Below are 6,116 nucleotides of genomic sequence, written 5' to 3'. Positions count from 1 at the left end.
GTTGAAGTGTCTGGGGGATGGTGGCAACATACCTCAGGTGAGTCAGGAAAATGGGTTTTTGTATTATATTTGGGACCATGCTATAAATTTGAGATTGCTTGACATCACATAAAAGTAATTATCATTTTATGCAAAGAAACTGAACTAATGCCTAAAATCTAAGAGAAAAATCAGATCATATAAAATACAACCTCACAAGAGATCCAGGTTTTTTTCTTTCCAATTTTAAGCTCAGATTAAACGTAGAAACCTTCATAGTTATAAAGGTCATTTTTATTTTTTCAAGATTTTAATTTTAAGTAATCGCTACACCTGGGGCTCGAACTCACAGCCTCAAGATCAAGAGTCACATGCTCCATCAACTGAGACAGCCTGGTGCCCCAGTTGTAAAATCTCTTCATCCTTGCTCAGAATTGATTCGCCTTTATATACACCCATCTCCCTCCACCCAATCTCATTCCTCCATCAGCAAGTACTCAGTTATCCACTGTCATCTTTTTTTTTTTAATGTTTTATTTATTGGGAGAGAGAGAGAGAGAGAGAGACAGCGTGAGCAGGGGAGGGTCAGAGAGAGAGGGAGTCACAGACTGAAACAGGCTCCAGGCTCTGAGCTGGCAGTCAGCACAGAGCCCGATACGGGGCTCGAACCCACGAACCGCGAGATCATGACCTAAGCGAAAGTCGGACGCTTAACCAACTAAGCCACCCAGGCGCCCCTATCCACTGTCATCTTAATAAGCACATGCGCGCGCGCGCACACGCACACCCCACAGACATAACCTTATTGTTTTAAATTACTTTGTACGTTCGCTTCTCAAAACCACAGAGATCATGCGTTGGGTAGACTGAAAGGTCTTCTGAGGCTCAAATTTGGCTGTTTCCATCAAGACACGGTTTGAAAAGGACTAAGATTATACTGTATAACAAAATAGATAAAAAGTGGTAGAGTTTCAGAAAAGAAGGGGGATTGATGAACAATAAAGAATTAAATGGAATCTTAGAATGGAAAAAATACAATAACCAAAATTAAGAATTTATTACACAATTCTACAGGCAGCATAGATGGAGCAGAAGTAAGAATTAGGGAACTGGAAAAGAATTCAGGAGGAAATACCTAGATTGAAGCACAGACAGAAAAAATAAAAAGACAGAGAACACAGAAAATAACACTATGGTTACATGCAACACAATAAAATGTCTAACATCTGTTTCTGGAGGCCAAAAAGGAGAAGAGGAGAGATAATGGGGCAGAAATAATATTACTAGCCGAAAATTTTCTATACTTGACATAAGAATCAAGCTAAATAGGGTAATTAACAAGAAAACCATACTTAGGCACATTGTCGTTAAATTGCTAAAAATTAAAAACAGAGATAAATCTTCAGAGGAGCATTGCTTCAAAGAAACAATGACAAACTGAAGAGATGAAACATGCAAAATCTAAATGTGTTTTGAATAGATAGGATTAGCAGCATATTAGACATTGCAGAAAAAGAGAGCAGTAGACTTGAAGCTATATGAGGACCTATTAGCAGAATATATCTGAAAGGAAACACAGAGCGGGGCAAAAAAGAAGCGCACTGAGAACATAAGAGAATTCATGACCTATGACAGGACATCAAGTACTCTAACACTCTTGTAGTAGAAATCCAGAAAGATAGGGAAAACCGAAAAAATAGGGACTCAACATTTTCCAAATTTGCCAAAAACTAGGAACCCAAAGATCCAAGAATCTCAACGCTCACCACCAAATGAAAGCAAGGTCCATTATAATCAAATTGCTGAAAGTCTGTGACAATAAGATCTTAAAAGAAGCTGGAGGGGGAGAGGGACATGACAGACACACAGACAAAGATAAAATTATCACAGCCTTATTGTCAGAGACCATACAGCCAGAAGACAATAGGATATAATTTTTTAGGTTGTGAGTAAACAAGGTACTATCAACCTAGATTTCTTTTTTTTTTTTTAATATTTTTATTTATTTCTAGGAGAGAGAGAGAGACAGGGTGAGCAGGGGAGGGTCAGAGAGAGAGGGAGTCACAGACTCCGAAACAGGCTCCAGGCTCTGAGCTGGGTCAGCACAGAGCCCGACGCGGGGCTCGAACCCACGAACCGCGAGATCATGACCTAAGCGAAAGTCGGACGCTTAACCGACTAAGCCACCCAGGCGCCCCTCAACCTAGATTTCTAAGCTTAGTGAAAATATCTCTTTTCTTTAAAGTTTTATTTATTTATTTTTTGAGAGAGAGAGAGAGAGAGAGAGAGAGAGAGAGAGCATGGGAGGGGCCGAGAGAGAGGGAGACAGAGAATCCCAAACAGCCTCTGTGAGGTCAGTGCAAAGCTGGATGTGGGGCTCGAATTCACGAACCGTGAGAGCGTGACCTGAGCGGAAGACAAGAATTAGACCTTAACTGACTGAGCCACCCAGGTGCCCCAGCTTAGTGAAAATAGCTTAAAAATTAAAGCGAAATAGAAACTTCCCCACACACACGCAAATGAAGGAATTTATCATTAGTCAACCTGCACCAATGACAAATGTTAACGTTTTTCAGGCAGAAGGGACATGATGCCAGACAGAAATAGAATGAATAGAACCGGAAATGGAAAATATGTGGTTGTGGTTAAATATAAAACATATGTTTCTCACTTAAAGTTTTGTTTAATAGTTAATTGACTATTTAAATAAAAAAGAATAAAATGTAGGATGCCTGGATACCTCAGTCAAGTTAAGTGTCTGCCTCTTGAATTCGCCTTAGGTCATGATCTCACAGTTCGTGGGATTGAACCCCAGGCGAGGCTCTGCAATGACAGCATCGCCTGCTTGGGATTCACTCTCTCTCTCTCTCTCTCTGCCCCTCCCCCACTCGCACGCACACGCACTTTCTCTCTCAAAATAAATAAATAAACTTTAAAGAATGACACAAAGTATTGGAAGGGAAAATGGGACTATACTATTTTAAGTTTCTAACATTTATTTATTTTTTTAAATGTTTTATTTATTTCTGAGTGAGAGAGAGAGACAGCATGAGCAGGGGAGGGACAGAGAGAGAGGGAGACACAAAATCTGAAACAGGCTCTGGGCTCTGAGCTGTCAGCACAGAGCCCGACGCGGGGCTCGAACCCACATACCATGAGATCATGACCTGAGCCGAAGTCCGGCACTTAACCGACTGAGTCACCCAGGCGCCCCTAAGTTTCTAACTTTTTTATCATGAAGTGATATAATGTTATTTGAAGGAAAACTGTTATAAGTTAAAAATCCATATTGTAAGCCTTACAGCAAATGTTGGCAAAATTTTCCTATAAAGAGCCAAATGGTGAATATCTTAGATGTCAAAGATCATACAGTCTCTGTTGCAACTAATCAACTCTACTGTTGTCATAGAAAAGCAGCCATAGACAATATGTAAATGATGAGCACAGCTGTGTTTCAATAAAACTTTATATGTGGACTCTGAAATCTGAATTTCTTTTTTTAAAAATTTTTTAAAATGTTTTATTTATTTTTGAGAGAGAGAGAGAGAGAAAGAGAGAGACAGTGTGAGCAGGGGAGGGTCAGAGAGAGGGAGTCACAGAATCCGAAGACAGGCTCCAGGCTCTGAGCTAGCTATCAGCACAGAGCCCGACACGGGGCTTGAACCCATGAACTGTTAGATCATGACCTGAGCCAAAGACAGTCGCTTAATCGACTGAGCCACCCAGGTGTCCCTGAAATCTGAATTTCAAACCATTTTCATATATCATAAAATATTATTCTTTTGAAATTTTCAGCCTTTGAAAAATGTAAAAGCTCTTCGTTTTAAATTTTTTATTTTTTTATTTAAATTTTTAAACAATGTTTATTCTTGAGAGAGAGAGACAGAATGTGAGCGGGGGGAGGGGCAGAGAATCTGAAGCAGCAGATTCTGCACTCCCTCTCTCTCTGCCCTTCCCCCATTAGCACTCTGTCTCTCTCTGTAATAATAAATGAATAAACTTTAAAAAAATAAATAAAAATTTTAATGTTTATTTATTTTTGAGAGAGAGCACTCACACACACATGAGAGGGTAGAGGGGCAGAGGGAAGAGAGGGAGACGCAGAATCTGAAGCAGGCTCCAGGCTCTGAGATGTCAGAACAGAGCCTGACACAGGGCCTGAACCCAGGAACCATGAGATCATGACTTGAGCTGAAGTTGGACGCTCAACTGACTGAGCCACCCAGGCGCCCTAAAACTATTCTTAATAAATCTCCCAGGCAGAAGAACCCTACATAATTTGCGTAGATACTCTGCTCTCAAGGTGAGCCTAGCTCCACACCCCTTACGTGTGGGCTGGGCATGGCGACTTTCTTCCAAATAGTACAGTATGAAAAGAGTTGAAAGGATAACTTTAGAGAAATCAGACAAACACTACTTCAGCCAGGTGATCGAGATCTATTTATTTATTTATTTATTTATTTTAATGTTTTATTTATTTCTAGGAGAGAGAGAGACAGCGTGAGCAGGAGAGGGTCAGAGAGAGAGGGAGTGACAGACTCTGAAACAGGCTCCAGGCTCTGAGCTGGCAGTCAGCACAGAGCCCAACGTGGGCCTCGAACCCACGAACCACGAGATCATGACCTAAGCGAAAGTCGGACGCTTAACCGACTAAGCCACCCAGGGGCCCCATCGATCGAGATCTATTTAAACAGTGATAAGTTGGGGCGCCTGGGTGGCTTAGTCGGTTGAGTGTCCGACTTTCGCTTAGGTCATGATCTCGTGGCTCGTGAGTTCGAGCCCCGCGTCGGGCTCTGTGCTGACTGCCAGCTCAGAGCCTGGAGCCTATTTCAGAGTCTGTATCTCCCTCTCTCCTGACCCTCCCCTGCTCACGCTGTCTCTCTCTCTCTCCTAGAAATAAATAAAAATATTAAAAAAAAAAATAAACAGTGATAAGTCATGTAGATAGTATGTACCCTTGATGTGATGTGATTAAAATCAAGATCAAGACCACTTGATTTGCATGGTCTTCATTCAAAAAACCCATAGCCCTCATCAAAGCATGAGAAAAACATCAGACAAATCCAAATAGAAGGCCATCATACAAAACATCTGGTTAGCACACTCTTCAATATTCTCAAGGTCAACAACAAAACAAAACACCCCAAACAAACAGAATAAGTGAAGAAGAAAAGAGAGAAAGAAAGAAAAAAGAAAAAGGAATGCCTGAGAAATTGTCACAGCCCAGGGGAGCCTGAGAAAACATGATGATTAAATGTAATGTGATTACATTTGTGTTAGATCCTGGAATGGCCAAAGGACATTAAGTAAAAACGGAAATCTCCCAAGTACTCACCGATGGATGGGTGGATAAAATGTGGTATATACATACAATGGAATATTATTCAAGCTTAAAAAGGAAGGAGATTCTGATACATGCTACAATATGGTTGAACCTTGAGGACATGATGCTGAGAGAAATAAACCAGTCACAAAAAGATAGATATTATTTGATTCCACTTATATGAGGTATCTAGAGTAGTGAAATGCACAAAAATAGAAAGTAAAATGGTGGTTGCCAGGGGATGGGCGAGGGAAAAATGGGGAGATGGGTTTAATGGGTAAAGAGTTTCAGTTTTGCAAGATGAAAAGACTTTGGAGATCAGTTGCACGATGATATGAATATACTTAATGCTACGGAACACTTAATATGGTTAAGATGGTAAATTTTTGTTTTCTTCTATCTTATCACAATTTTTAAAAACTAAGAAAGTCTAAATTAAGTATGGACCTCAGTTAATAATGATGTATCAGTATTGGTTCATTAATTGTAGCAAATAGACCATACTCTAATGGAAGATGCTAATAATAGAAAAGACTGAGCACAAGATATATGGAAACTCCCTGCTTTCTTCATAATTTTCTTTAAATCTAAAACTGCTCTACAAAATAAAGTTTGTTATTTTTTAAAATATTTATTTAATCTTGAGAGAGAGAGAGAACGAAGCAAGACTGGGGGAGGGGCAGAGAGAGAGAGGGAGACAAAGAATCCAAAGCAGGTTCCAGGCTCTAAGCTGTTAGCAGAGTCTGATGTGGAGCTTAAACCCACAAACTGTAAGACCATGACCTGAGCTGAAGTTGCCTGGTTAGCCAACTGA

At 40.3% G+C, this 6,116-nt stretch overlaps 1 non-coding gene across 1 annotated transcript; it reads right to left on the bottom strand.

Moving 5' to 3' along the window:
- Positions 1 to 812: 812 nt before the first annotated feature.
- Positions 813 to 892, bottom strand: LOC120229172. Its single transcript, XR_005527686.1, has one exon. It is a non-coding gene; the product is annotated as a small nucleolar RNA U2-19 (small nucleolar RNA).
- Positions 893 to 6,116: the final 5,224 nt, after the last annotated feature.

Source organism: Hyaena hyaena, unplaced genomic scaffold (assembly GCF_003009895.1).
Source record: "Hyaena hyaena isolate Hyena2069 unplaced genomic scaffold, ASM300989v1 scaffold_29, whole genome shotgun sequence".
NCBI lineage: Eukaryota > Metazoa > Chordata > Mammalia > Carnivora > Hyaenidae > Hyaena > Hyaena hyaena.
This window is presented reverse-complemented; position numbering and strand designations above follow the sequence as displayed.